At 42.3% G+C, this 27,976-nt stretch overlaps 22 non-coding genes across 22 annotated transcripts; all 22 read right to left on the bottom strand.

Annotated features, from left to right (window-relative positions):
* Nucleotides 1-11,704: 11,704 nt before the first annotated feature.
* trnav-uac (transfer RNA valine (anticodon UAC)) lies at nt 11,705-11,777 on the bottom strand. Its single transcript has one exon. It is a non-coding gene; the product is annotated as a tRNA-Val (tRNA).
* A 606-nt stretch (nt 11,778-12,383) lies between these two features.
* trnav-cac (transfer RNA valine (anticodon CAC)) lies at nt 12,384-12,456 on the bottom strand. Its single transcript has one exon. It is a non-coding gene; the product is annotated as a tRNA-Val (tRNA).
* Nucleotides 12,457-12,579: 123 nt separating this feature from the next.
* Nucleotides 12,580-12,652, bottom strand: trnav-aac (transfer RNA valine (anticodon AAC)). The gene has a single exon. It is a non-coding gene; the product is annotated as a tRNA-Val (tRNA).
* A 1,242-nt stretch (nt 12,653-13,894) lies between these two features.
* trnav-uac (transfer RNA valine (anticodon UAC)) lies at nt 13,895-13,967 on the bottom strand. The gene has a single exon. It is a non-coding gene; the product is annotated as a tRNA-Val (tRNA).
* A 606-nt stretch (nt 13,968-14,573) lies between these two features.
* trnav-cac (transfer RNA valine (anticodon CAC)) lies at nt 14,574-14,646 on the bottom strand. The gene has a single exon. It is a non-coding gene; the product is annotated as a tRNA-Val (tRNA).
* A 123-nt stretch (nt 14,647-14,769) lies between these two features.
* Nucleotides 14,770-14,842, bottom strand: trnav-aac (transfer RNA valine (anticodon AAC)). Its single transcript has one exon. It is a non-coding gene; the product is annotated as a tRNA-Val (tRNA).
* Nucleotides 14,843-16,084: 1,242 nt separating this feature from the next.
* On the bottom strand, nt 16,085-16,157 carry trnav-uac (transfer RNA valine (anticodon UAC)). Its single transcript has one exon. It is a non-coding gene; the product is annotated as a tRNA-Val (tRNA).
* Nucleotides 16,158-16,763: 606 nt separating this feature from the next.
* trnav-cac (transfer RNA valine (anticodon CAC)) lies at nt 16,764-16,836 on the bottom strand. Its single transcript has one exon. It is a non-coding gene; the product is annotated as a tRNA-Val (tRNA).
* A 123-nt stretch (nt 16,837-16,959) lies between these two features.
* trnav-aac (transfer RNA valine (anticodon AAC)) lies at nt 16,960-17,032 on the bottom strand. The gene has a single exon. It is a non-coding gene; the product is annotated as a tRNA-Val (tRNA).
* A 577-nt stretch (nt 17,033-17,609) lies between these two features.
* trnav-aac (transfer RNA valine (anticodon AAC)) lies at nt 17,610-17,682 on the bottom strand. Its single transcript has one exon. It is a non-coding gene; the product is annotated as a tRNA-Val (tRNA).
* Nucleotides 17,683-18,923: 1,241 nt separating this feature from the next.
* trnav-uac (transfer RNA valine (anticodon UAC)) lies at nt 18,924-18,996 on the bottom strand. The gene has a single exon. It is a non-coding gene; the product is annotated as a tRNA-Val (tRNA).
* An 802-nt stretch (nt 18,997-19,798) lies between these two features.
* trnav-aac (transfer RNA valine (anticodon AAC)) lies at nt 19,799-19,871 on the bottom strand. The gene has a single exon. It is a non-coding gene; the product is annotated as a tRNA-Val (tRNA).
* Nucleotides 19,872-20,448: 577 nt separating this feature from the next.
* Nucleotides 20,449-20,521, bottom strand: trnav-aac (transfer RNA valine (anticodon AAC)). Its single transcript has one exon. It is a non-coding gene; the product is annotated as a tRNA-Val (tRNA).
* A 1,210-nt stretch (nt 20,522-21,731) lies between these two features.
* trnav-uac (transfer RNA valine (anticodon UAC)) lies at nt 21,732-21,804 on the bottom strand. Its single transcript has one exon. It is a non-coding gene; the product is annotated as a tRNA-Val (tRNA).
* A 606-nt stretch (nt 21,805-22,410) lies between these two features.
* Nucleotides 22,411-22,483, bottom strand: trnav-cac (transfer RNA valine (anticodon CAC)). The gene has a single exon. It is a non-coding gene; the product is annotated as a tRNA-Val (tRNA).
* A 123-nt stretch (nt 22,484-22,606) lies between these two features.
* trnav-aac (transfer RNA valine (anticodon AAC)) lies at nt 22,607-22,679 on the bottom strand. Its single transcript has one exon. It is a non-coding gene; the product is annotated as a tRNA-Val (tRNA).
* A 577-nt stretch (nt 22,680-23,256) lies between these two features.
* On the bottom strand, nt 23,257-23,329 carry trnav-aac (transfer RNA valine (anticodon AAC)). Its single transcript has one exon. It is a non-coding gene; the product is annotated as a tRNA-Val (tRNA).
* A 1,210-nt stretch (nt 23,330-24,539) lies between these two features.
* Nucleotides 24,540-24,612, bottom strand: trnav-uac (transfer RNA valine (anticodon UAC)). Its single transcript has one exon. It is a non-coding gene; the product is annotated as a tRNA-Val (tRNA).
* Nucleotides 24,613-25,218: 606 nt separating this feature from the next.
* trnav-cac (transfer RNA valine (anticodon CAC)) lies at nt 25,219-25,291 on the bottom strand. Its single transcript has one exon. It is a non-coding gene; the product is annotated as a tRNA-Val (tRNA).
* Nucleotides 25,292-25,414: 123 nt separating this feature from the next.
* Nucleotides 25,415-25,487, bottom strand: trnav-aac (transfer RNA valine (anticodon AAC)). Its single transcript has one exon. It is a non-coding gene; the product is annotated as a tRNA-Val (tRNA).
* A 577-nt stretch (nt 25,488-26,064) lies between these two features.
* On the bottom strand, nt 26,065-26,137 carry trnav-aac (transfer RNA valine (anticodon AAC)). Its single transcript has one exon. It is a non-coding gene; the product is annotated as a tRNA-Val (tRNA).
* Nucleotides 26,138-27,347: 1,210 nt separating this feature from the next.
* On the bottom strand, nt 27,348-27,420 carry trnav-uac (transfer RNA valine (anticodon UAC)). Its single transcript has one exon. It is a non-coding gene; the product is annotated as a tRNA-Val (tRNA).
* Nucleotides 27,421-27,976: the final 556 nt, after the last annotated feature.

Here is a 27,976-nt window from a genome sequence, read left to right on the forward strand (position 1 = left end):
TATAGCCTAATAATGGTTTTTGTTCGGGAGCTTACAAAAATAGAGATATTATCATTCATTCTAAATGTGACGGCTACTGTGGTTAATAAACAGAAACAGACTCGACTGAACAAGCAGGCTATTTTCATGAGCGTTAAAAATAAATAAATAAAATAGACATAAGTGTATTTATGTGTGAATAATTTTGAGTCCTGATAAATTAAATCAATATGATCAATGTATATAAATATGATCTATAGTTAAAACATCGATGCTTTTGAATTTGAATATATAACAAAGCATGCAAACAAACTGCCGCTTTTATCATGTTCGTTTTGTGATCGCACATGTTCCAGTGACTTATTTCTTAGTTTTCTGATAACTTCTCTTTGTTGGTGAAATTTTGAGGTTGCATGGCGTTGTTCTGAGAGGCGTGTAAACAGCGTGTTTTAGTGACGTGCAGCGGTGCTTCAAGCTCCACTGTGGAAACCCTGCGCTATTCTGGCCTCGGTGCTACTGGCCCGGGGCTATGAGCCCCGCCCGGCCCGCTTTAAGCCCTGGCTCGCACTGGCCCGACAGTGGAAATGCGGCTATTGTGTGCACAAGGCGGGGCTTACAGAAGGTCAGAGACTCAAGTCTCAAGAAGAGGATTCAATCAAGTGAGACAACATGGAGAAGGCAGTTGGTCCGTGTATGTTTTGATCATTTCGGTTTATGGCTTCAATATTTCGTTCGGACTTGTGGGCGGAGCTGAAACGCTGCTTTCATCTGATTGGCCGAATCGGATCGGTTGTCATCTGACAGCCTTCAGCTGAAATGTCTGAAACTACACTCACTGTTAATTAGCATAATATTTGAATCAGATGTAGCTGGGCACATAATTCGTGCTGCTGAGACCTGCAAATTATTTCTAGGTTGTAGTAGTGTATGAATATTGTCCCACTGATAAAAACAGTGCAAATAGTTCTGTCCCTTTGGATAACAGTAAAGTGGAAATAAATATAGTTAAATTTATGAAATAAAATTAAATAGGATTTTTTGGGAAGGTAAGTCTGGCCAGTTATACAAGCAACACGAGTCGGACGAGTCTAAAGATATGAGCTGAATTGGGTGAAACGTTAAAGTTCTAGTCTGTGTCAATTACTCTCATAATAAATAATAATAATAATGTTAACTGTATTTTTCGGTATAAGTTGCATCAGTCCAAAAATACGTCATGACGAGGAAAAAAACATATATAAGTCGCACTGGACTACATGTCACATTTATTCAAGACCAAGAGAAAACATTACCGTCTACAGCCGCGAGAGGGCGCTCTGGGGTAGGCTACAGGAGCACTGAGCAGCATAGAGCTAATTTTACTATTTTTATTTAGAAATTTAACTATATTAATTTTTACAATTATTTATTAATGTCTCTCTCACACACACACACACACACACACACACACACACACATACCTAGTGCCTTATGACTTAAAAGATGAGAGTGGTAAATGTTACAGACATGGAACTGTTCAGTCTATTATTGATTTTAATTTCCACTTCACTGTTATCCAAAGGGACAGAACTATTTGCACTGTATTTATCAGTGGGACAATATTCATACAATACTACAACCTAGAAATAATTTGCAGGTCTCATCAGCACGAATTATGTGCCCAGCTACATCTGATTCAAATATTATGCTAATTAACAGTGAGCGGTGGTTTCAGACATTACAGTGCTTCACTCGCACTGACTCTTATTTTGCATGAAAGAATGACAAGACCGAGCTGAAGGCTGTCAGATGAAAACCGATCCGATTCGACCAATCAGATGAAAGCAGCGTTTCAGCTCCGCCCACAAGTCCGAATTAAATATTGAAGCCATAAACCGAAATGATCAAAACATACACGGACCAACTGCCTTGTCCATGTTGTCTCACTTGATTGAATCCTCTTCTTGAGACTTGAGTCTCTGACCTTCTGTAAGCCCCGCCTTGTTCACACAATGATTGACGTGGCGCGAGGGCGGGGACACGTGATCGGCTCGGAATGCATTTTCAATGTGCACATTGAGTTTTGCTACATTCATTGCGGGACACCGAATGAAAATGCAATCGTAAGTGTCTTGACTGTGAGTGTTAATGCAATTAAGAAAAATAGCATTTAAATGATCATTTTGCCACAGTTTTTGCTTTAACATGTTAGACATATCTAATCATTTCTGTAATACATTTTCATTTTAATTTTGCAACTTATAAAGCGTTAAAATTAATATTCATTTTACATATTAAAACTGGTGTAGTAAATGGCAAATGAAAATTATGTAATTTAATTTTCATTTTCATTTTGCACCAAACGTTGCACAAATGTATTGGAAAATGTAAATGTAAATACAGAAATGCATTGCCATTTTACATATTGCATTGTCATTTTGCATATTACATCCCAAATTGAATAATGCTACCCATATGCTTCCATACGCTCTCTTCATTTTATCAAATGATCATAATCGCATCTATTCATTTTATAATCCTGCTACTAGCATTTTATTCAGACTAAAACCTCTTTAATTCAAGTGAGAAAGCGTTTTGTGTGTGTGTGTGGCTTTTGCACATCCTGTCATATCGCTGACTGCGTGCCTGCAATAGACGCATTTTGCAGTATTATGGTTAACGATTAATCGATTAATTGATTGTTAATTTAAACGACGATCAATCATGGAAATAATCGAAATTTGACATCCCTAAATTAAACAATGCCTTTTTGGAAAAATTTCATGAAATACTAAGCCCTAAAATAAATACATAAAGTCTGTACGGTAAAAACACAATGCCACAAAGACAATTGTAACTGAACATTATGAACCTAGTTACATAAGTCACACAAATAGTAAAACATGGAAATCAGCAGCTGTTCACTCACTCTCGTGGCCATAGCCAGCTAAGAGTTCCGGACCTCTGTAGATTTTTCATGTTTGAAAATTAATAAATTGCCGGCATTAGTCTGCAAGTAATAAAAAAAGGCAGTGACTATTTACACTAAGTGCAAATAGCTATAGATGTTAAAATAGCAGGATTTTCTACCATTTGTAATGCATATTGCAAATTGTGCATATCTGCACCTCAGTAGTGTAGTACATAATAAAACCATATGCAACTTATTGAGTCTAATTTAATGGATGCCACCTTATTGGGACAATAAAGCCCTTTTTGATTATTTACTTAATTCTAATTGAAAATGAATGCCTTTCTGATGTGATTTGAAATTTGAAAAGGGAGCAAAAATTTTGCCAAAAGGCGGATTCGGACCCAGGTCAATCACATCAAAATATGTACACCAGACACTTTACCTTCTGTGCCATTGGAGCTACAACTACAACAATTACTACAACTAATAATATACCAATGATAAAATCATCCACCCCATGAATATAAAATACAATTAACAAACGTTGATGCAATAAATAGGGTAAGATTTAAGAAGGAGCATCCATCCAAAAACATCTAAATTTCTGTCTCTTTTCAAGTGTTAGTGTATATAATTCAATGTATTTATAAGGGTTATTTTAGCACAATTCTATATTAAGGGGGTTATTATAGAAACCCCCTGGACCTCACTCATTTTCAAAGCCTGGCTATGGCCATGCTCACTCTCTATACAGTAAATCAGAAGAGCTGAATTCGACGGTTACCATGCTGTGCAGAAAAAACGTTTTATGAAAGCATCCATGTCTAAAGCTTTTGAACGCTCAGACTCAATACTAAGTACTGCTAAATTACTTAGTCTGCTATCTGACATAGTGGAACGCCAGTGAGTTTTTAAAAGTTTCAGTGTAGAGAAACTGCGATCACACAAGGCAGTACTCACCGGTAGCACATCAGCTGCTTTTGGCAGACGGAAAAGCTCAAAGAAGACTTCTTTGAAAGGTTCAAGGAACCTAGTGAAATCCATCAAAGTAACAGGAACCTTCTGTCCATCTGACTTTTTCCTGCTTAAAATTCATCTGGTCTGATGTAGCTTATGTTTTAGGTCCTCCATATCTGCTTCATATGCTTTGTCTAAGAGGGCTATGCTTTCTTCATCCAGGAAGTTGCTACTTGAGGTGGTTTAAGTGGAGGTTGTTAAGTGCTTGGATACATTTCATGATCCCACAGTTTAATTTTGTGAAACGGCACTCTATTTCTCCAATCATACAGTCAATGATTGGGTAGTAAACATGCAATTTAAAGGTTTCCTTATTTTCCATCTTCACATCCTGTCCAACTGCAGATGTTGCGACACAACCCTACGGTGTTCTAGATTTTTAGCGTTCGGTTTTTTCCGCTTATGGAGTGGCATGTCTGAAGAAATACCACAGTTGTCACATGTCTGCATAATCTCATCCAAGAGACTGTTGAAGTAATCATTGGAGTTGATCTCCAATGAGATCAACTGCTTTTGAAAGATCTAACTTAGGAGACTGAAGCATGTCTGATAAAAAAAATTGTGCTACCAAGAACCATCTTAAAGACTGACAAAAGCCCGGTGAAATTCGAATCAATCTGACCAAGTAACCCCCTCGCTTCTGCAGCCCTATCTGGATGACTTTCCTCTGAAATGTCCTCAAGCACTCTCTTGACAGCTGACAATCGATCCATTAAGTTTGGACAAGTTATGTATCTGCAAGTGCACCTGGTATCACTCAACCTCTGGAGTTCACTTGGTGCACATTCAAAGATCTCACTCTGCATTTTAAGCTGTTTGTGTTGAACATATGAACTGGTAAAGAAAACATACAGCCTTTCATGTAAGGAAAAAAACGTGCCCCATCTGGAACAGACTTCACACGGTCCACCAGAACAAGGTTTAAACAATACAATGTACATAGAATGCATGTTTGGCTACCTCTCTAATTCTTGTTTGTACACCAGTGTTCTGACCACTCAATACAGAGGCACCATCGTACTCTTGTCCATCAAGGTTTTTCGTTTTTACATTTGTTTACCCTGCAGCATCTAATGTCTCTGCTTCTTGGAATTCCAAAAAACTTGTATGCACCATTCCATTTTAATAGTACCTCAGCACAAAGGAAATCTGTTCTTTTTTTTTTCAGATCCTTTGTCTCATCTGCTATAAAAGCAAATTGCTCACTCTTCTTTACCTCCTCAATAATTTCATCACTGACCATTCCGGCTAAACATTCCAGGATTTCATTTTGAATTGTATTGCTTGTGTATTTTGCATTTTTTGCACTGTGTCACTTGTTTATTCACATTTGCATCATGTTTACCAATTAGATTTAAATTCTCAAAAAAATTCCCTCTGTTTGATGATTCTGCTTAGTCATCATAGGCTCGCTGGGCAATTTTCTGTGTAGCTGTCAGGAGGAGAACTTCTGCTAAAGTTTTCACAAAATTCTGATTTTCAGTAACCTTGTTTTTGTGGTAATGATCCATCAGAGCAAACAGTGACGGGTTGTTCTCCCCCATTCTTTTGTTCTCAAGCCAGGCAGTCAGTCATTGCATTAATATGAACATCTGAGTTTGCATGCAAACTGAATCCACTGTCTTTAAATGTGGCTTTCTTCCAGTTTGAGTATCCATTTACAGATGTGAACACACTACTAGCAGCATTAGGGAGTGAGAAGTGTCTGCAAGCGAAGCAGTATGCAGAATCCTTGGAGTGTGAATACTCCAGCCAAGTGTATGCCTTGTACCACTCACTGTGAAAACTTCTCTTTGCAGCTCCTTGAATACTTTTAGAAAATGTCTGCAATTGTGGCTGGGAGGGTCCATCACTTCTGAATCTGGATATATCTAAGAATGAGATATATTGTTTTTTAATTCATAACACAGTACCTTAAAATTACCTTACACTCATTACAGTTACTTGATTCCTCTACAATAGATATATATTTTCTACTGAATGGCTACAAAACAGATCTAGATACACTTTGCATGTAATCCATAGCAACTTCATTATCTGCTTGCTTCTAGTGTTTCTGATTAGGACTGAAGCTAAACTCTGAACCCTAAATGAATAAATGACAGCATTTTCATGTTTAGGTTTAGCATCCCTTTAAATATGACCTAACCAAAATAAAGAATCCTGACAATGTTGCTGACAATGGGCATACCATTGGGTCCTACTGGGCATGCAAAAGGTGTTTCTGTTTGCCTAATGCTGCCTTCTGCCTCTCTGTTTTGCTCTTCCTCTTCTTCTGTGCCACCTTCTTCTTCCAGTATATCCTTCTGTCCCTCCACCATGTCTTCCTTTCTCTCAGTTGCATCTTTATCTCCTGCATCTGCTTTTTGCTCCTGTTCTACTGATTCCTTTTTTTTTTTTTTTAAGGAAAAACAGCTGTCTCCCTTCCTTTTCTTCATTTGGGCATTCTGTCACACAACATAGGAAACAGTGACACAAAAACACATTAATGATGACTATTACATAAAAAAAAAGAAAAAAAAGATAAAGATTCATAACGTGGCTCTGCATTAAGCTGGCGCTTGTCTAAATATTTATCTCCTGTCAAAGCAAACAATTTTACTTGAACAATATCAGTATGTCTTATTAATTTGCATTTTGTGATATTCACCATGTTAAATTGATTTCTAGTACATTTTTTTTTTTACTTTTATCAGGGGGCATTTTGTCTTAACCCTATTTAATGTAGACTTATGTGTCATCTTTCACAACAGATTCTTAAATTGTATCAATAAATAAGGTAGTGATAATAGGGCACTGTGGGGTTATTAACATTCAAGTGAAATCAGTAATTCAAGTTCAAGTGCAATCAATAATTGATTAATTCGATTCATTAAAAAAACTGAATCATTCAAGAACGAAACACTGTTTTGTGTTTCTTGAACATGTTTATTTGGAACTATTTTCGTTGAATAAACAGAGCCTAAACAGTCAATATTGTTTCTAAAATGTAGGCCAGTGGTTTTCAACCTGTGATCCGCGGCCCCCTAGTAGGCCGCGGTGGTATTGCAGGTGGGCCGCCAATTATTTTCTGTTCATTTCCAGTCCATTCTAGGGCTGTGCGATTAAAAGCAAACGTCCTAAAATCACGATTTGAGCGTGCGCGATTTCTAAATCCTAAATTTTAATGTGCTTTCGTGTTATATTTATGCGCTCTCACTGCTGACCGCATAAACATACTGTAAACACACTGCAAATACCTGAAGCACCGCTACAATTAATGAGCTCTATGAACAATGCATGGCAAAAAAGAAAAAAAAGTCCCTGTATACAGGATTTTTTTTTTTTTTTTTTGCCACAAGTCTATACATTTTTTTAACATCTTCACTATAGTAATAATTTTGACTTATGTCTGTTCTAGAGATGACTTTTTGATAAAGCTCTGATTGGTTTTCTTTTTGAAATATGTTTCAAATTAATCCTGAATGCATTTATGACTGTAAAAGCATATCGGTGTGTGTCACAATTGCAAAATTGATTAAAAAAAATCGCGATAGTTTTTTTTTTTTTTTTTTGTCCATATCGCACAGCCCTAGTTTATTCAATAAATACAGTTTAAAATCTAGCTTCGGAGTACTAAGTTATTAACCCAACAATAGCGGGGTCAGTTAATTTTTTTCAAGAGGGCCGCGCAAACATATGTGTTTGGTTGTGTGGGCCGCGAGTTGAAAAAGGTTGGGAACCACTGATATACTTGTACTAGCTTTCACATAACGTCTAAACATTTTACTAGTTAGACTTTTTCCAAACTATAATTCTTGACTAAATGTATAATTAAGTTAAATATTATGAAGTTCCAATAACAATATACAAAACTATACCATTCAAAGCTTGATGTAAATGATATAAATGTAACAAATACATGTAACTGTAACAAATGTAACAAAAAATGGTGTTCTTTTAATTTACCCCCTAAAAAAACTGAAAAATGTCCTCTGCTATTTTCAACATTAATAATAATGATAACAATAAATGTTTTTTTTTTTTTTTTTAGAAATTCAGATTGTTAAAAGGATTTCTTGAGGATTGTGTGACTGGAGTAATAATACAAAAATAAAATTAGTTTGAAAGTCAGCTTTGATTGTTCCTAATAAACTGTTTAACTGCTCCCCCATATTAAATTATGTTGTGGGATAATTAAATATATTCTAAATAAACTACAAACTTAAAATGATATACATTTATTTTGTTCTCACGTTCTTTCTTGTAACACCTCCCTCTCAGTGACAACAGCTGACTGAGCGGCTCTTTATGCAGCTCATTATGCAGGGCTTTGTCTTCTCAGGTGTAAATCATAATGATATTCATGATAGTTGACACCTACTCTCATATGACCTTTACCAACAAAAAGTGTCTTAGAAAATTTTAATCAATGTATTGTTTTCTGTAAGTGAGGAAACAAGATGATTTTCACATGAATTACAAATAAAAATTCTAGGCTACAAGCCCCAGTTCTCAAAAACCCCAGGCACCATTGTTATTTATGTTTTTTTTTTTGCCTTGTTCAAGTGTTTTAACATTGTTTGTTTTTCACTAACCACAAGTGAGATCCCTTGATCCCCGAGAGCAGGAAGGAACACCGTTCCAGTACAGAGTCAGCAGAAGAGATGGACCGTAGTGATAGCAAGGTGAGGCCAAAGAAAGACCTTCACCCGAACAGGGACTTGAACCCTGGACCCTCAGATTAAAAGTCTGATGCTCTTCCGACTGAGCTATCCGGGCTCTTGTGGAGCAAAGAAGAGACGCAGGTGTCACGGGATGAAAGCTAGAAGCAGTTAGGACAAAGGACCATAGAAGGCACAATTACCATCACAGAAAGCTAAAGCAATATCAATCAATCAATCACCTTTATTTATATAGTGCTTTAAACAAAATTCATTGCGTCAAAGCACTGAACAACATTCATTTGGAAAACAGTGTCTCAACAATGCAAAATAATAGTTAAAGGCAGTTCATCATTGAATTCAGTTATGTCATCTCTGTTCAGTTGAAATAGTGTCTGTTTTTATTTGCAATCAAGTCAATGATATGGCTGTAGATGAAGTGACCCCAACTAAGCAAGCCAGAGGCGACAGCGGCAAGGAACCGAAACTCCATCGGTGACAGAATGGAGAAAAAAACCTTGGGAGAAACCAGGCTCAGTTGGGGGGCCAGTTCTCCTCTGACCAGACGGAACCAGTAGTTCAATTCCAGGCTGCAGCAAAGTCAGATTGTGCAGAAGAATCATCTGTTTCCTGTGGTCTTGTCCTGGTGGTCCTCTGAGACAAGGTCTTTACAGGGGATCTGTATCTGGGGCTCTAGTTGTCCTGGTCTCCGCTGTCTTTCAGGGCAGTACAGGTCCTTTCTAGGTGCTGATCCACCATCTGGTTTGGATACGTACTGGATCCGGGTGACTGCAGTGACCCTCTGATCTGGACACAGACTGGATCTGGTGGCCACGGTGACCTCAGAACAAGAGAGAAACAGACAAATATTAGTGTAGATGCCATTCTTCTAATGATGTAGAAAGTACGGTGTTATGTGAAGTGTTTCCGGTTCCGGTTTACCTAATTAATGCAGCCTAAAAATCCTTTAACGGATTTGGATATTAAAAGCATATTAGTATGTTATGTGTATGCCAGGTTAAAGAGATGGGTCTTTAATCTAGATTTAAAATGCAAGAGTGTGTCTGCCTCCCGAACAATGTTAGGTAGGTTATTCCAGAGTTTAGGCGCCAAATAGGAAAAGGATCTGCCGCCCGCAGTTGATTTTGATATTCTAGGTATTATCAAATTGCCTGAGTTTTGAGAACGTAGCGGACGTAGAGGAGTATAATGTAAAAGGAGCTCATTCAAATACTGAGGTGCTAAACCATTAAGGGCTTTAGAAGTAATAAGCAATATTTTAAAATCTATACGATGTTTGATAGGGAGCCAGTGCAGTGTGGACAGGACCGGGCTAATATGGTCATACTTCCTGGTTCTAGTAAGAACTCTTGCTGCTGCATTTTGGACTAGCTGTAGTTTGTTTACCAAGCGTGCAGAACAACCACCCAATAAAGCATTACAATAGTCTAACCTTGAAGTCATAAATGCATGGATTAACATTTCTGCATTTGACATTGAGAGCATAGGCCGTAATTTAGATATATTTTTGAGATGGAAAAATACAGTTTTACAAATGCTAGAAACGTGGCTTTCTAAGGAAAGATTGCGATCAAGTAGCACACCTAGGTTCCTAACTGATGACGAAGAATTGACAGAGCAACCATCAAGTCTTAGACAGTGTTCTAGGTTATTACAAGCAGAGTTTTTAGACCCTATGATTAACACCTCTGTTTTTTCTGAATTTAGCAGTAAGAAATTACTCGTCATCCAATTTTTTATGTCGACTATGCATTCCATTTGTTTTTCAAATTGGTGTGTTTCACCGGGCTGCGAGGAAAAATAGAGCTGCGTATCATCAGCATAACAGTGAAAGCTAACACCATGTTTCCTGATGAGATCTCCCAAGGGTAAAATATAAAGCGTGAAGAGTAGCGGCCCTAGTACTGAGCCTTGAGGTACTCCATACTGCACTTGTGATCGATATGATACATCTTCATTCACTGCTACGAACTGATGGCGGTCATATAAGTACGATTTAAACCAAGATAATGCACTTCCACTGATGCCAACAAAGTGTTCAAGTCTATGCAAAAGAATGTTGTGGTCAATTGTGTCAAACGCAGCACTAAGATCCAGTAAAACTAATAGAGAGATACACCGACGATCAGATGATAAGAGCAGATCATTTGTAACTCTAAGGAGAGCATATCAAGCTGAAACCTGCCTTCCTGTGCTAGTCTCAAACTAACAAACCCAAAGTTTCAAGAACACAGGAGAAACTCGAAAATTTCTCTTGGTGATTTTTGTTGGTCAAATTTTCGAGTTTCTCCAATCTTCTTGAAACTTTTATTTTTTTCGAGCCGAGATTTCAAGTTTCTCCAATCTTATTGAAACTCACCACAGGGGTAGCACGTGTCCAGACTAGCATGGGAAATCAGGTTTTAGCTTGATATCTCTTCAGAAAGCTGAGACATGGACTTGCCACGTACAATCTATCCCATTGTAAAAAAAAACAGACTGTTTGTGGTCAGTGGAATTCCGAGGGTTTAACACCTCTGGGTGCTTCGGGAGTAAGCAAGGAGCCACCTGAACAGGTTTATTGGCAGATTCGCTGACCATTGTGTTGAATTTCAAGAAGGTTAGCCATGTGTTAGAAACTGCTATGGCTTGCATCGTTTTATCAGAAAATAACACTCCAGATGGATGTGTTTTAAAGTTCGTCAAGGGGATAAAAAGGCTACTTGTGGGCACGTAGGGGATCAGGGGGACACATAGACAGCTTGCGGTCACAGTTTTTGTATTACCAGTGGACAGAAGCGCAATTAGTGGTCACATAGGCGGTGAGAGGGACTGATGGGCTGTTTGTGGTGACACAAGTGATCATTGGGACAGACAGGGCCGGCGCGCAGGGGTCTAAGGAGGGCCTGCCACGTACCCCCTTTTAGACACCCCTTGAGACCCTGCCTTACGTGATGGCCTAGGTGGAATAAGACGGAATAAGAAGAAAGCGACACACGCTTGGAATGTCACAGTTGTGGGTTAGGTTTAGGTCAAACAATGACTGCTCTTTCATTTCTGCATCAACTATACCTTTAGTGACTGTGTTCATGCCTCTTGGCCGCAAAGCCTTGGTAGAATTGAGTTCCTCCTCAACAGAAACCCACCTAAACGATTGTGAAAAGAGATTCAGTGTTCCCGCCCAGTTTCGAACTGGGGACCTTTCGCGTGTAAGGCGAACGTGATAACCTCTACACTACGGAAACCTGTGGCAAAGGTGTCAGATCTTTTCATCTCATGCATCTTGGAGCGGGAATCAAATTACAAATTGCGTTGCGCTCTTCAGTTCGCAAATACCTTCTATTTTTAGCAGCAAACCGAGAATTTCTCCAGTTGTTTGCGGGAATCCTCTGTGGCCATTTCTTCTTTGCTTATTTGCCCACTTTCATTTAATATATGTATATTTATGTGTTGTACGAAATATTGGGTCTTTGAGTGCACCGGCCATCTGTTCATCTAAACTACCAGGTCAAAAGTACAGAGTACTGTCTGCGTGGGTATTACCGCTGCCTAGTGTGGCTTAATAATTATCTCTACACCTGTGTAAAGACGGGCCTTCGTGATGCAGAGCTGCTGCTCAACAGAGTGTCACTCAGGCAAATCTCTTTTTTCGTGTTCCTCAGAAGAAAGCCAGACAGGCTTGGAATGTCACAGTTGTGGGATAGGTTTAGGTCAAACAATGACTGCTCTTTCATTTCTGCATCAACTATACCTTTAGTGACTGTGTTCATGCCTCTTGGCCGCAAAGCCTTGGTAGAATTGAGTTCCTCCTCAACAGAAACCCACCTAAACGATTGTGAAAAGAGATTCAGTGTTCCCGCCCAGTTTCGAACTGGGGACCTTTCGCGTGTGAGGCGAACGTGATAACCACTACACTACGGAAACCCACTTCCTAAGCAAGTCCGAAATCATTGTGTGCAGGCTCAGCAAAATGAGCATAAAGGCTAAACCTTCTGAAGCCAACTGTCGGCTCAAAGGGGTTCATACATTTCTTCAAAAGGGGACAGCTGTTTCTGCTCGGTTTCGAACCGATGACCTTTCGCGTGTTAGGCGAACGTGATGACCACTACACTACAGAAACTCCACGGTCTAACGCTAGAGTGCTTTTTGGGCGAATATTTATACTGTGATGTGCCCGAAAGCAAATAGACAATCGGCGTAATTCCCACGCACAAGAGGACAGAGTTCATTCGGCCTGGCAGTCTATGCAGAGTTTCCTGAAATGCTACCCTTGACTTACCCCGGAATTAAACACTTGCAGCTTGATATCAAGCTGAAACCTGCCTTCCTGTGCTAGTCTCAAACTAACAAACCCAAAGTTTCAAGAACACAGGAGAAACTCGAAAATTTCTCTTGGTGATTTTTGTTGGTCAAACTTTCGAGTTTCTCCAATCTTCTTGAAACTTTTAGTTTTTTTGAGCCGAGATTTCAAGTTTCTCCAATCTTATTGAAACTCACCACAGGGGTAGCACGTGTCCAGACTAGCATGGGAAATCAGGTTTTAGCTTGATATCTCTTTAGAAAGCTGAGACATGGACTTGCCACGTACAATCTATCCCATTGTAAAAAAAAACAGACTGTTTGTGGTCAGTGGAATTCCGAGGGTTTAACACCTCTGGGTGCTTCGGGAGTAAGCGAGGAGCCACCTGAACAGGTTTATTGGCAGATTCGTTGACCATTGTGTTGAATTTCAAGAAGGTTAGCCATGTGTTAGAAACTGCTACGGCTTGCATCGTTTTATCAGAAAATAACACTCCAGATGGATGTTTTTTAAAGTTCGTCAAGGGGATAAAAAGGCTACTTGTGGGCACGTAGGGGATCAGGGGGACACATAGACAGCTTGCGGTCACAGTTTTTATATTACCAGTGGACAGAAGCGCAATTAGTGGTCACATAGGCGGTGAGAGGGACTGATGGGCTGTTTGTGGTGACACAGGTGATCATTGGGACAGACAGGGCCGGCGCGCAGGGGTCTAAGGAGGGCCTGCCACGTACCCCCTTTTAGACACCCCTTGAGACCCTGCCTTACGTGATGGCCTAGGTGGAATAAGACCCTTACACAAGAGGACAGAGTTCATTCGGCGTGGCAGTCTACGCAGAGTTTCCTAAAATCTCATCTTTGGTGTTTCTCAGAAGAAAGCCACACAGGCTTGGAATGTCACAGTTGTGGGTTAGGTTTAGGTCAAACAATGACTGCTCTTTCATTTCTGCATCAACTTTACCTTTAGTGACTGTATTAATGCCTATTGGCCGCAAAGCCTTGGAAGCGTTGAGTTCCTCCTGAACAGAAACCCACCTGAACAATTTTGAAAAAGAGATCCAGTGTTCCCGCCCAGTTTCGAACTGGGGACCTTTCGCGTGTAAGGCGAACGTGATAACCTCTACACTACGGAAACCTGTGGCAAAGGTGTCAGATCTTTTCATCTCATGCATCTTGGAGCGGGAATCAAATTACAAATTGCGTTGCGCTCTTCAGTTCGCAAATACCTTCTATTTTTAGCAGCAAACCGAGAATTTCTCCAGTTGTTTGCGGGAATCCTCTGTGGCCATTTCTTCTTTGCTTTTTTCCCCACTTTCATTTAATATATGTATATTTATGTGTTGTACGAGATATTGGGTCTTTGAGTGCACCGGCCATCTGTTCATCTAAACTACCAGGTCAAAAGTACAGAGTACTGTCTGCGTGGGTATTACCGCTGCCTAGTGTGGCTTAATAATTATCTCTACACCTGTGTAAAGACGGGCCTTCGTGATGCAGAGCTGCTGCTCAACAGAGGGCCACTCAGGCAAATCTCTTTTTTCGTGTTCCTCAGAAGAAAGCCAGACAGGCTTGGAATGTCACAGTTGTGGGATAGGTTTAGGTCAAACAATGACTGCTCTTTCATTTCTGCATCAACTATACCTTTAGTGACTGTGTTCATGCCTCTTGGCCGCAAAGCCTTGGTAGAATTGAGTTCCTCCTCAACAGAAACCCACCTAAACGATTGTGAAAAGAGATTCAGTGTTCCCGCCCAGTTTCGAACTGGGGACCTTTCGCGTGTGAGGCGAACGTGATAACCACTACACTACGGAAACCCACTTCCTAAGCAAGTCCGAAATCATTGTGTGCAGGCTCAGCAAAATGCGCATAAAGGCTAAACCTTCTGAAGCCAACTGTCGGCTCAAAGGGGTTCATACATTTCTTCAAAAGGGGACAGCTGTTTCTGCTCGGTTTCGAACCGATGACCTTTCGCGTGTTAGGCGAACGTGATGACCACTACACTACAGAAACTCCACGGTCTAACGCTAGAGTGCTTTTTGGGCGAATATTTATACTGTGATGTGCCCGAAAGCAAATACACAATCGGCGTAATTCCCACGCACAAGAGGACAGAGTTCATTCGGCCTGGCAGTCTATGCAGAGTTTCCTGAAATGCTACCCTTGACTTACCCCGGAATTAAACACTTGCAGCTTGATATCAAGCTGAAACCTGCCTTCCTGTGCTAGTCTCAAACTAACAAACCCAAAGTTTCAAGAACACAGGAGAAACTCGAAAATTTCTCTTGGTGATTTTTGTTGGTCAAACTTTCGAGTTTCTCCAATCTTCTTGAAACTTTTAGTTTTTTTGAGCCGAGATTTCAAGTTTCTCCAATCTTATTGAAACTCACCACAGGGGTAGCACGTGTCCAGACTAGCATGGGAAATCAGGTTTTAGCTTGATATCTCTTTAGAAAGCTGAGACATGGACTTGCCACGTACAATCTATCCCATTGTAAAAAAAACAGACTGTTTGTGGTCAGTGGAATTCCGAGGGTTTAACACCTCTGGGTGCTTCGGGAGTAAGCGAGGAGCCACCTGAACAGGTTTATTGGCAGATTCGTTGACCATTGTGTTGAATTTCAAGAAGGTTAGCCATGTGTTAGAAACTGCTACGGCTTGCATCGTTTTATCAGAAAATAACACTCCAGATGGATGTTTTTTTAAAGTTCGTCAAGGGGATAAAAAGGCTACTTGTGGGCACGTAGGGGATCAGGGGGACACATAGACAGCTTGCGGTCACAGTTTTTATATTACCAGTGGACAGAAGCGCAATTAGTGGTCACATAGGCGGTGAGAGGGACTGATGGGCTGTTTGTGGTGACACAGGTGATCATTGGGACAGACAGGGCCGGCGCGCAGGGGTCTAAGGAGGGCCTGCCACGTACCCCCTTTTAGACACCCCTTGAGACCCTGCCTTACGTGATGGCCTAGGTGGAATAAGACCCTTACACAAGAGGACAGAGTTCATTCGGCGTGGCAGTCTACGCAGAGTTTCCTAAAATCTCATCTTTGGTGTTTCTCAGAAGAAAGCCACACAGGCTTGGAATGTCACAGTTGTGGGTTAGGTTTAGGTCAAACAATGACTGCTCTTTCATTTCTGCATCAACTTTACCTTTAGTGACTGTATTAATGCCTATTGGCCGCAAAGCCTTGGAAGCGTTGAGTTCCTCCTGAACAGAAACCCACCTGAACAATTTTGAAAAAGAGATCCAGTGTTCCCGCCCAGTTTCGAACTGGGGACCTTTCGCGTGTAAGGCGAACGTGATAACCTCTACACTACGGAAACCTGTGGCAAAGGTGTCAGATCTTTTCATCTCATGCATCTTGGAGCGGGAATCAAATTACAAATTGCGTTGCGCTCTTCAGTTCGCAAATACCTTCTATTTTTAGCAGCAAACCGAGAATTTCTCCAGTTGTTTGCGGGAATCCTCTGTGGCCATTTCTTCTTTGCTTTTTTCCCCACTTTCATTTAATATATGTATATGTATGTGTTGTACGAGATATTGGGTCTTTGAGTGCACCGGCCATCTGTTCATCTAAACTACCAGGTCAAAAGTACAGAGTACTGTCTGCGTGGGTATTACCGCTGCCTAGTGTGGCTTAATAATTATCTCTACACCTGTGTAAAGACGGGCCTTCGTGATGCAGAGCTGCTGCTCAACAGAGGGCCACTCAGGCAAATCTCTTTTTTCGTGTTCCTCAGAAGAAAGCCAGACAGGCTTGGAATGTCACAGTTGTGGGATAGGTTTAGGTCAAACAATGACTGCTCTTTCATTTCTGCATCAACTATACCTTTAGTGACTGTGTTCATGCCTCTTGGCCGCAAAGCCTTGGTAGAATTGAGTTCCTCCTCAACAGAAACCCACCTAAACGATTGTGAAAAGAGATTCAGTGTTCCCGCCCAGTTTCGAACTGGGGACCTTTCGCGTGTGAGGCGAACGTGATAACCACTACACTACGGAAACCCACTTCCTAAGCAAGTCCGAAATCATTGTGTGCAGGCTCAGCAAAATGCGCATGAAGGCTAAACCTTCTGAAGCCAACTGTCGGCTCAAAGGGGTTCATACATTTCTTCAAAAGGGGACAGCTGTTTCTGCTCGGTTTCGAACCGAGGACCTTTCGCGTGTTAGGCGAACGTGATGACCACTACACTACAGAAACTCCATGGTCTAACGCTAGAGTGCTTTTTGGGCCAATATTTATACTGTGATGTGCCCGAAAGCAAATAGACAATCGGCGTAATTCCCACGCACAAGAGGACAGAGTTCATTTGGCCTGGCAGTCTATGCAGAGTTTCCTGAAACGCTACCCTTGACTTACCTCGGAATTAAACACTTGCAGCTTGATATCAAGCTGAAACCTGCCTTCCTGTGCTAGTCTCAAACTAACAAACCCAAAGTTTCAAGAACACAGGAGAAACTCGAAAATTTCTCTTGGTGATTTTTGTTGGTCAAACTTTCGAGTTTCTCCAATCTTCTTGAAACTTTTAGTTTTTTTGAGCCGAGATTTCAAGTTTCTCCAATCTTATTGAAACTCACCACAGGGGTAGCACGTGTCCAGACTAGCATGGGAAATCAGGTTTTAGCTTGATATCTCTTCAGAAAGCTACGGAAACCCACTTCCTAAGCAAGTCCGAAATCATTGTGTGCAGGCTCAGCAAAATGCGCATAAAGGCTAAACCTTCTGAAGCCAACTGTCGGCTCAAAGGGGTTCATACATTTCTTCAAAAGGGGACAGCTGTTTCTGCTCGGTTTCGAACCGAGGACCTTTCGCGTGTTAGGCGAACGTGATGACCACTACACTACAGAAACTCCACGGTCTAACGCTAGAGTGCTTTTTGGGCCAATATTTATACTGTGATGTGCCCGAAAGCAAATAGACAATCGGCGTAATTCCCACGCACAAGAGGACAGAGTTCATTCGGCCTGGCAGTCTATGCAGAGTTTCCTGAAACGCTACCCTTGACTTACCTCGGAATTAAACACTTGCAGCTTGATATCAAGCTGAAACCTGCCTTCCTGTGCTAGTCTCAAACTAACAAACCCAAAGTTTCAAGAACACAGGAGAAACTCGAAAATTTCTCTTGGTGATTTTTGTTGGTCAAACTTTCGAGTTTCTCCAATCTTCTTGAAACTTTTAGTTTTTTTGAGCCGAGATTTCAAGTTTCTCCAATCTTATTGAAACTCACCACAGGGGTAGCACGTGTCCAGACTAGCATGGGAAATCAGGTTTTAGCTTGATATCTCTTTAGAAAGCTGAGACATGGACTTGCCACGTACAATCTATCCCATTGTAAAAAAAACAGACTGTTTGTGGTCAGTGGAATTCCGAGGGTTTAACACCTCTGGGTGCTTCGGGAGTAAGCGAGGAGCCACCTGAACAGGTTTATTGGCAGATTCGTTGACCATTGTGTTGAATTTCAAGAAGGTTAGCCATGTGTTAGAAACTGCTACGGCTTGCATCGTTTTATCAGAAAATAACACTCCAGATGGATGTTTTTTAAAGTTCGTCAAGGGGATAAAAAGGCTACTTGTGGGCACGTAGGGGATCAGGGGGACACATAGACAGCTTGCGGTCACAGTTTTTATATTACCAGTGGACAGAAGCGCAATTAGTGGTCACATAGGCGGTGAGAGGGACTGATGGGCTGTTTGTGGTGACACAGGTGATCATTGGGACAGACAGGGCCGGCGCGCAGGGGTCTAAGGAGGGCCTGCCACGTACCCCCTTTTAGACACCCCTTGAGACCCTGCCTTACGTGATGGCCTAGGTGGAATAAGACCCTTACACAAGAGGACAGAGTTCATTCGGCGTGGCAGTCTATGCAGAGTTTCCTAAAATCTCATCTTTGGTGTTTCTCAGAAGAAAGCCACACAGGCTTGGAATGTCACAGTTGTGGGTTAGGTTTAGGTCAAACAATGACTGCTCTTTCATTTCTGCATCAACTTTACCTTTAGTGACTGTATTAATGCCTATTGGCCGCAAAGCCTTGGAAGCGTTGAGTTCCTCCTGAACAGAAACCCACCTGAACAATTTTGAAAAAGAGATCCAGTGTTCCCGCCCAGTTTCGAACTGGGGACCTTTCGCGTGTAAGGCGAACGTGATAACCTCTACACTACGGAAACCTGTGGCAAAGGTGTCAGATCTTTTCATCTCATGCATCTTGGAGCGGGAATCAAATTACAAATTGCGTTGCGCTCTTCAGTTCGCAAATACCTTCTATTTTTAGCAGCAAACCGAGAATTTCTCCAGTTGTTTGCGGGAATCCTCTGTGGCCATTTCTTCTTTGCTTTTTTCCCCACTTTCATTTAATATATGTATATTTATGTGTTGTACGAAATATTGGGTCTTTGAGTGCACCGGCCATCTGTTCATCTAAACTACCAGGTCAAAAGTACAGAGTACTGTCTGCGTGGGTATTACCGCTGCCTAGTGTGGCTTAATAATTATCTCTACACCTGTGTAAAGATGGGCCTTCGTGATGCAGAGCTGCTGCTCAACAGAGGGCCACTCAGGCAAATCTCTTTTTTCGTGTTCCTCAGAAGAAAGCCAGACAGGCTTGGAATGTCACAGTTGTGGGATAGGTTTAGGTCAAACAATGACTGCTCTTTCATTTCTGCATCAACTATACCTTTAGTGACTGTGTTCATGCCTCTTGGCCGCAAAGCCTTGGTAGAATTGAGTTCCTCCTCAACAGAAACCCACCTAAACGATTGTGAAAAGAGATTCAGTGTTCCCGCCCAGTTTCGAACTGGGGACCTTTCGCATATGAGGCGAACGTGATAACCACTACACTACGGAAACCCACTTCCTAAGCAAGTCCGAAATCATTGTGTGCAGGCTCAGCAAATTGCGCATAAAGGCTAAACCTTCTGAAGCCAACTGTCGGCTCAAAGGGGTTCATACATTTCTTCAAAAGGGGACAGCTGTTTCTGCTCGGTTTCGAACCGAGGACCTTTCGCGTGTTAGGCGAACGTGATGACCACTACACTACAGAAACTCCACGGTCTAACGCTAGAGTGCTTTTTGGGCCAATATTTATACTGTGATGTGCCCGAAAGCAAATAGACAATCGGCGTAATTCCCACGCACAAGAGGACAGAGTTCATTCGGCCTGGCAGTCTATGCAGAGTTTCCTGAAACGCTACCCTTGACTTACCTCGGAATTAAACACTTGCAGCTTGATATCAAGCTGAAACCTGCCTTCCTGTGCTAGTCTCAAACTAACAAACCCAAAGTTTCAAGAACACAGGAGAAACTCGAAAATTTCTCTTGGTGATTTTTGTTGGTCAAACTTTCGAGTTTCTCCAATCTTCTTGAAACTTTTAGTTTTTTTGAGCCGAGATTTCAAGTTTCTCCAATCTTATTGAAACTCACCACAGGGGTAGCACGTGTCCAGACTAGCATGGGAAATCAGGTTTTAGCTTGATATCTCTTCAGAAAGCTACGGAAACCCACTTCCTAAGCAAGTCCGAAATCATTGTGTGCAGGCTCAGCAAAATGCGCATAAAGGCTAAACCTTCTGAAGCCAACTGTCGGCTCAAAGGGGTTCATACATTTCTTCAAAAGGGGACAGCTGTTTCTGCTCGGTTTCGAACCGAGGACCTTTCGCGTGTTAGGCAAACGTGATGACCACTACACTACAGAAACTCCACAGTCTAACGCTAGAGTGCTTTTTAGACAATAGACAATCGGCGTAATTCCCACGCACAAGAGGACAGAGTTCATTCGGCCTGGCAGTCTATGCAGAGTTTCCTGAAACGCTACCCTTGACTTACCTCGGAATTAAACACTTGCAGCTTGATATCAAGCTGAAACCTGCCTTCCTGTGCTAGTCTCAAACTAACAAACCCAAAGTTTCAAGAACACAGGAGAAACTCGAAAAATTATCTTGGTGATTTTTGTTGGTCAAATTTTCGAGTTTCTCCAATCTTCTTGAAACTTTTAGTTTTTTTGAGCCGAGATTTCAAGTTTCTCCAATCTTATTGAAACTCACCACAGGGGTAGCACGTGTCCAGACTAGCATGGGAAATCAGGTTTTAGCTTGATATCTCTTCAGAAAGCTGAGACATGGACTTGCCACGTACAATCTATCCCATTGTAAAAAAAACAGACTGTTTGTGGTCAGTGGAATTCCGAGGGTTTAACACCTCTGGGTGCTTCGGGAGTAAGCGAGGAGCCACCTAAACAGGTTTATTGGCAGATTCGTTGACCATTGTGTTGAATTTCAAGAAGGTTAGCCATGTGTTAGAAACTGCTACGGCTTGCATCGTTTTATCAGAAAATAACACTCCAGATGGATGTGTTTTAAAGTTCGTCAAGGGGATAAAAAGGCTACTTGTGGGCACGTAGGGGATCAGGGGGACACATAGACAGCTTGCGGTCACAGCTTTTGTATTACCAGTGGACAGAAGCGCAATTAGTGGTCACATAGGCGGTGAGAGGGACTGATGGGCTGTTTGTGGTGACACAGGTGATCATTGGGACAGACAGGGCCGGCGCGCAGGGGTCTAAGGAGGGCCTGCCACGTACCCCCTTTTAGACACCCCTTGAGACCCTTCCTTACGTGATGGCCTAGGTGGAATAAGACCCTTACACAAGAGGACAGAGTTCATTCGGCGTGGCAGTCTACGCAGAGTTTCCTAAAATCTCATCTTTGGTGTTTCTCAGAAGAAAGCCACACAGGCTTGGAATGTCACAGTTGTGGGTTAGGTTTAGGTCAAACAATGACTGCTCTTTCATTTCTGCATCAACTTTACCTTTAGTGACTGTATTAATGCCTATTGGCCGCAAAGCCTTGGAAGCGTTGAGTTCCTCCTGAACAGAAACCCACCTGAACAATTTTGAAAAAGAGATCCAGTGTTCCCGCCCAGTTTCGAACTGGGGACCTTTCGCGTGTAAGGCGAACTTGATAACCTCTACACTACGGAAACCTGTGGCAAAGGTGTCAGATCTTTTCATCTCATGCATCTTGGAGCGGGAATCAAATTACAAATTGCGTTGCGCTCTTCAGTTCGCAAATACCTTCTATTTTTAGCAGCAAACCGAGAATTTCTCCAGTTGTTTGCGGGAATCCTCTGTGGCCATTTCTTCTTTGCTTTTTTCCCCACTTTCATTTAATATATGTATATTTATGTGTTGTACGAAATATTGGGTCTTTGAGTGCACCGGCCATCTGTTCATCTAAACTACCAGGTCAAAAGTACAGAGTACTGTCTGCGTGGGTATTACCGCTGCCTAGTGTGGCTTAATAATTATCTCTACACCTGTGTAAAGACGGGCCTTCGTGATGCAGAGCTGCTGCTCAACAGAGGGCCACTCAGGCAAATCTCTTTTTTCGTGTTCCTCAGAAGAAAGCCAGACAGGCTTGGAATGTCACAGTTGTGGGATAGGTTTAGGTCAAACAATGACTGCTCTTTCATTTCTGCATCAACTATACCTTTAGTGACTGTGTTCATGCCTCTTGGCCGCAAAGCCTTGGTAGAATTGAGTTCCTCCTCAACAGAAACCCACCTAAACGATTGTGAAAAGAGATTCAGTGTTCCCGCCCAGTTTCGAACTGGGGACCTTTCGCGTGTGAGGCGAACGTGATAACCACTACACTACGGAAACCCACTTCCTAAGCAAGTCCGAAATCATTGTGTGCAGGCTCAGCAAAATGCGCATAAAGGCTAAACCTTCTGAAGCCAACTGTCGGCTCAAAGGGGTTCATACATTTCTTCAAAAGGGGACAGCTGTTTCTGCTCGGTTTCGAACCGAGGACCTTTCGCGTGTTAGGCGAACGTGATGACCACTACACTACAGAAACTCCACGGTCTAACGCTAGAGTGCTTTTTGGGCCAATATTTATACTGTGATGTGCCCGAAAGCAAATAGACAATCGGCGTAATTCCCACGCACAAGAGGACAGAGTTCATTCGGCCTGGCAGTCTATGCAGAGTTTCCTGAAACGCTACCCTTGACTTACCTCGGAATTAAACACTTGCAGCTTGATATCAAGCTGAAACCTGCCTTCCTGTGCTAGTCTCAAACTAACAAACCCAAAGTTTCAAGAACACAGGAGAAACTCGAAAATTTCTCTTGGTGATTTTTGTTGGTCAAACTTTCGAGTTTCTCCAATCTTCTTGAAACTTTTAGTTTTTTTGAGCCGAGATTTCAAGTTTCTCCAATCTTATTGAAACTCACCACAGGGGTAGCACGTGTCCAGACTAGCATGGGAAATCAGGTTTTAGCTTGATATCTCTTCAGAAAGCTACGGAAACCCACTTCCTAAGCAAGTCCGAAATCATTGTGTGCAGGCTCAGCAAAATGCGCATAAAGGCTAAACCTTCTGAAGCCAACTGTCGGCTCAAAGGGGTTCATACATTTCTTCAAAAGGGGACAGCTGTTTCTGCTCGGTTTCAAACCGAGGACCTTTCGCGTGTTAGGCGAACGTGATGACCACTACACTACAGAAACTCCACAGTCTAACGCTAGAGTGCTTTTTAGACAATAGACAATCGGCGTAATTCCCACGCACAAGAGGACAGAGTTCATTCGGCCTGGCAGTCTATGCAGAGTTTCCTGAAACGCTACCCTTGACTTACCTCGGAATTAAACACTTGCAGCTTGATATCAAGCTGAAACCTGCCTTCCTGTGCTAGTCTCAAACTAACAAACCCAAAGTTTCAAGAACACAGGAGAAACTCGAAAAATTATCTTGGTGATTTTTGTTGGTCAAATTTTCGAGTTTCTCCAATCTTCTTGAAACTTTTAGTTTTTTTGAGCCGAGATTTCAAGTTTCTCCAATCTTATTGAAACTCACCACAGGGGTAGCACGTGTCCAGACTAGCATGGGAAATCAGGTTTTAGCTTGATATCTCTTCAGAAAGCTGAGACATGGACTTGCCACGTACAATCTATCCCATTGTAAAAAAAACAGACTGTTTGTGGTCAGTGGAATTCCGAGGGTTTAACACCTCTGGGTGCTTCGGGAGTAAGCGAGGAGCCACCTAAACAGGTTTATTGGCAGATTCGTTGACCATTGTGTTGAATTTCAAGAAGGTTAGCCATGTGTTAGAAACTGCTACGGCTTGCATCGTTTTATCAGAAAATAACACTCCAGATGGATGTGTTTTAAAGTTCGTCAAGGGGATAAAAAGGCTACTTGTGGGCACGTAGGGGATCAGGGGGACACATAGACAGCTTGCGGTCACAGTTTTTGTATTACCAGTGGACAGAAGCGCAATTAGTGGTCACATAGGCGGTGAGAGGGACTGATGGGCTGTTTGTGGTGACACAGGTGATCATTGGGACAGACAGGGCCGGCGCGCAGGGGTCTAAGGAGGGCCTGCCACGTACCCCCTTTTAGACACCCCTTGAGACCCTTCCTTACGTGATGGCCTAGGTGGAATAAGACCCTTACACAAGAGGACAGAGTTCATTCGGCGTGGCAGTCTACGCAGAGTTTCCTAAAATCTCATCTTTGGTGTTTCTCAGAAGAAAGCCACACAGGCTTGGAATGTCACAGTTGTGGGTTAGGTTTAGGTCAAACAATGACTGCTCTTTCATTTCTGCATCAACTTTACCTTTAGTGACTGTATTAATGCCTATTGGCCGCAAAGCCTTGGAAGCGTTGAGTTCCTCCTGAACAGAAACCCACCTGAACAATTTTGAAAAAGAGATCCAGTGTTCCCGCCCAGTTTCGAACTGGGGACCTTTCGCGTGTAAGGCGAACTTGATAACCTCTACACTACGGAAACCTGTGGCAAAGGTGTCAGATCTTTTCATCTCATGCATCTTGGAGCGGGAATCAAATTACAAATTGCGTTGCGCTCTTCAGTTCGCAAATACCTTCTATTTTTAGCAGCAAACCGAGAATTTCTCCAGTTGTTTGCGGGAATCCTCTGTGGCCATTTCTTCTTTGCTTTTTTCCCCACTTTCATTTAATATATGTATATTTATGTGTTGTACGAAATATTGGGTCTTTGAGTGCACCGGCCATCTGTTCATCTAAACTACCAGGTCAAAAGTACAGAGTACTGTCTGCGTGGGTATTACCGCTGCCTAGTGTGGCTTAATAATTATCTCTACACCTGTGTAAAGACGGGCCTTCGTGATGCAGAGCTGCTGCTCAACAGAGGGCCACTCAGGCAAATCTCTTTTTTCGTGTTCCTCAGAAGAAAGCCAGACAGGCTTGGAATGTCACAGTTGTGGGATAGGTTTAGGTCAAACAATGACTGCTCTTTCATTTCTGCATCAACTATACCTTTAGTGACTGTGTTCATGCCTCTTGGCCGCAAAGCCTTGGTAGAATTGAGTTCCTCCTCAACAGAAACCCACCTAAACGATTGTGAAAAGAGATTCAGTGTTCCCGCCCAGTTTCGAACTGGGGACCTTTCGCGTGTGAGGCGAACGTGATAACCACTACACTACGGAAACCCACTTCCTAAGCAAGTCCGAAATCATTGTGTGCAGGCTCAGCAAAATGCGCATAAAGGCTAAACCTTCTGAAGCCAACTGTCGGCTCAAAGGGGTTCATACATTTCTTCAAAAGGGGACAGCTGTTTCTGCTCGGTTTCGAACCGAGGACCTTTCGCGTGTTAGGCGAACGTGATGACCACTACACTACAGAAACTCCACGGTCTAACGCTAGAGTGCTTTTTGGGCCAATATTTATACTGTGATGTGCCCGAAAGCAAATAGACAATCGGCGTAATTCCCACGCACAAGAGGACAGAGTTCATTCGGCCTGGCAGTCTATGCAGAGTTTCCTGAAACGCTACCCTTGACTTACCTCGGAATTAAACACTTGCAGCTTGATATCAAGCTGAAACCTGCCTTCCTGTGCTAGTCTCAAACTAACAAACCCAAAGTTTCAAGAACACAGGAGAAACTCGAAAATTTCTCTTGGTGATTTTTGTTGGTCAAACTTTCGAGTTTCTCCAATCTTCTTGAAACTTTTAGTTTTTTTGAGCCGAGATTTCAAGTTTCTCCAATCTTATTGAAACTCACCACAGGGGTAGCACGTGTCCAGACTAGCATGGGAAATCAGGTTTTAGCTTGATATCTCTTCAGAAAGCTACGGAAACCCACTTCCTAAGCAAGTCCGAAATCATTGTGTGCAGGCTCAGCAAAATGCGCATAAAGGCTAAACCTTCTGAAGCCAACTGTCGGCTCAAAGGGGTTCATACATTTCTTCAAAAGGGGACAGCTGTTTCTGCTCGGTTTCAAACCGAGGACCTTTCGCGTGTTAGGCGAACGTGATGACCACTACACTACAGAAACTCCACAGTCTAACGCTAGAGTGCTTTTTAGACAATAGACAATCGGCGTAATTCCCACGCACAAGAGGACAGAGTTCATTCGGCCTGGCAGTCTATGCAGAGTTTCCTGAAACGCTACCCTTGACTTACCTCGGAATTAAACACTTGCAGCTTGATATCAAGCTGAAACCTGCCTTCCTGTGCTAGTCTCAAACTAACAAACCCAAAGTTTCAAGAACACAGGAGAAACTCGAAAAATTATCTTGGTGATTTTTGTTGGTCAAATTTTCGAGTTTCTCCAATCTTCTTGAAACTTTTAGTTTTTTTGAGCCGAGATTTCAAGTTTCTCCAATCTTATTGAAACTCACCACAGGGGTAGCACGTGTCCAGACTAGCATGGGAAATCAGGTTTTAGCTTGATATCTCTTCAGAAAGCTGAGACATGGACTTGCCACGTACAATCTATCCCATTGTAAAAAAAACAGACTGTTTGTGGTCAGTGGAATTCCGAGGGTTTAACACCTCTAGGTGCTTCGGGAGTAAGCGAGGAGCCACCTAAACAGGTTTATTGGCAGATTCGTTGACCATTGTGTTGAATTTCAAGAAGGTTAGCCATGTGTTAGAAACTGCTACGGCTTGCATCGTTTTATCAGAAAATAACACTCCAGATGGATGTGTTTTAAAGTTCGTCAAGGGGATAAAAAGGCTACTTGTGGGCACGTAGGGGATCAGGGGGACACATAGACAGCTTGCGGTCACAGTTTTTGTATTACCAGTGGACAGAAGCGCAATTAGTGGTCACATAGGCGGTGAGAGGGACTGATGGGCTGTTTGTGGTGACACAGGTGATCATTGGGACAGACAGGGCCGGCGCGCAGGGGTCTAAGGAGGGCCTGCCACGTACCCCCTTTTAGACACCCCTTGAGACCCTTCCTTACGTGATGGCCTAGGTGGAATAAGACCCTTACACAAGAGGACAGAGTTCATTCGGCGTGGCAGTCTACGCAGAGTTTCCTAAAATCTCATCTTTGGTGTTTCTCAGAAGAAAGCCACACAGGCTTGGAATGTCACAGTTGTGGGTTAGGTTTAGGTCAAACAATGTCTGCTCTTTCATTTCTGCATCAACTTTACCTTTAGTGACTGTATTAATGCCTATTGGCCGCAAAGCCTTGGAAGCGTTGAGTTCCTCCTGAACAGAAACCCACCTGAACAATTTTGAAAAAGAGATCCAGTGTTCCCGCCCAGTTTCGAACTGGGGACCTTTCGCGTGTAAGGCGAACGTGATAACCTCTACACTACGGAAACCTGTGGCAAAGGTGTCAGATCTTTTCATCTCATGCATCTTGGAGCGGGAATCAAATTACAAATTGCGTTGCGCTCTTCAGTTCGCAAATACCTTCTATTTTTAGCAGCAAACCGAGAATTTCTCCAGTTGTTTGCGGGAATCCTCTGTGGCCATTTCTTCTTTGCTTTTTTCCCCACTTTCATTTAATATATGTATATTTATGTGTTGTACGAAATATTGGGTCTTTGAGTGCACCGGCCATCTGTTCATCTAAACTACCAGGTCAAAAGTACAGAGTACTGTCTGCGTGGGTATTACCGCTGCCTAGTGTGGCTTAATAATTATCTCTACACCTGTGTAAAGACGGGCCTTCGTGATGCAGAGCTGCTGCTCAACAGAGGGCCACTCAGGCAAATCTCTTTTTTCGTGTTCCTCAGAAGAAAGCCAGACAGGCTTGGAATGTCACAGTTGTGGGATAGGTTTAGGTCAAACAATGACTGCTCTTTCATTTCTGCATCAACTATACCTTTAGTGACTGTGTTCATGCCTCTTGGCCGCAAAGCCTTGGTAGAATTG

This window comes from Carassius gibelio, chromosome A20 (assembly GCF_023724105.1).
Source record: "Carassius gibelio isolate Cgi1373 ecotype wild population from Czech Republic chromosome A20, carGib1.2-hapl.c, whole genome shotgun sequence".
Lineage (NCBI taxonomy): Eukaryota > Metazoa > Chordata > Actinopteri > Cypriniformes > Cyprinidae > Carassius > Carassius gibelio.